The sequence below is a fragment of the Sinocyclocheilus rhinocerous genome, unplaced genomic scaffold, assembly GCF_001515625.1.
Source record: "Sinocyclocheilus rhinocerous isolate Xijiao unplaced genomic scaffold, SAMN03320098_v1.1 scaffold706, whole genome shotgun sequence".
Classification (NCBI taxonomy): Eukaryota; Metazoa; Chordata; class Actinopteri; order Cypriniformes; family Cyprinidae; genus Sinocyclocheilus; species Sinocyclocheilus rhinocerous.
In genome coordinates this window covers 151239-152936 of record NW_015632479.1, presented here as the reverse complement: position 1 = coordinate 152936, position 1698 = coordinate 151239, and the positions used below count along the sequence as shown (strand labels likewise).

Sequence of the window (1698 nt, the reverse complement as noted above, 5' to 3'; positions counted from 1 at the left end):
ATATTTATTTTTAATTACAGGCATGAAAACATTAATTGTTTAATATATATTTGTATTACTATAACTAGTATTTTAATAATTATTATATATTTTAATAACACATGAATGCATGTAATTATTATTATTGTTGTTTGTATTAGAGTCAAATTTTTTTTATTATTATTATTTTAATAATTATATTTTTAATTACAGGCATGAAAACATTAATTGTTTAATATATATTTGTATTACTATAACTAGTATTTTAATAATTATTATATATTTTAATAACACATGAATGCATGTAATTATTATTATTGTTGTTTGTAATTATTAGAGTCAATCAGATCTAAGTAATAAAGTGTGGTAAGTCATCGATAAGACAAATAAAAATGTCTGGCCGGTCCTCTGTGATGTGCAGGACTCGTCCCGGCAGGTACAGAGGCAGGTGTGTGAGGCGGGGGGGGCGACTCGTCAGGCGACAGGCTCTGATAGCTGCTTGAGCACCGAAGCAGCAGACTCTCCTCACCCAACAACGGCTGGTTAAGCAGCTCCTCGCGCCGGGTCTCCAGCTCCGTAGGGAAATCATCAGGAGTTCCTCTAAACAGCTCGTACCAGCAGCCGTGCATTAAGATCTTATACTCAGAGAGAGAGACTGATGGAGTAAACAGCACAACGTCTTATCTATCATTAGTGAAGGACCCTACCTTTGGTTTACTGCAGTTAGATACCATTTTTAGCAATCGTCTTTTCAAGTCTTCCATGTTAGGGATACTCAGTCTAGAGAAACACATGAACACAGTCAGTTTGAGGAAGTGATACGAAGCTAACTGTAGAAGCAGAAGTGAGAAAGAAGGAGCCAGAAACAGGCTCTAAATACAGCCATACACATGTAAATCAGTGACTGACCGCTGACTCTCACCTGGGTACAAGGTCTTTTCCCAGCACCACCGAGACCACAAACTGCTTGGAGTAATCAGCCAGCGCTTTACTGAGGACAGACAGCAGACGAGAGCTGGAAACTGCAGTTTACTGTACACTAATAACACGGTACAGTGCCGTGATTCTTATATAAATAACAATAAAAGTACACAATAAATAGATCAAACATGACAATAAAATACATTTATAATGTTGCAAAAAAAACAAAAATATATCAGTTTCCATAAAAAATATTAAGCAGCAGAAACTGTTTTCAACATCGATAATTTATAAATTAATAGCCACTAATAATTGATAATTAAGCAGCAAATCAGCATATTAGAATGATTTCTGAAGATCATGTGACACTGAAGACTGGAGTAATGATGCTGAAAATACAGCTGCGCATCACAGAAATACATTACAGTTTAATATATATTCACATAGAAAACAGCTGTTTTACATTATAATAATATTGCAAATTTTTACTGTACTTTTTACTCAAATAAAAATATTTGTATATATTGAAGCATAAGAGACGTCTTTAAAAAAACATTTAATCAAAATTATTAAAATTTTTTGACTGGTAATAAATAATTAAATAATTTATAAATTAATAATATATATATAATATATAGTATTTAACAATTTACTGCAGTACAAAGTAAAATATTAATTGATTTAAATAATTTAAATTAATAAATAATTATATATATATGTGTGTGTGTGTGTGTACACACAATTAGTAACATATATTATATACATTATATTATATAAAGTATTTTACAATTTATTGCA

At 31.2% G+C, this 1698-nt stretch overlaps 1 pseudogene; it reads right to left on the bottom strand.

The window, feature by feature from the left end:
• LOC107742594 (sn1-specific diacylglycerol lipase beta-like) overlaps positions 1–1698 on the bottom strand; it is a 17944-nt pseudogene that overhangs the window by 2461 nt on the left and 13785 nt on the right.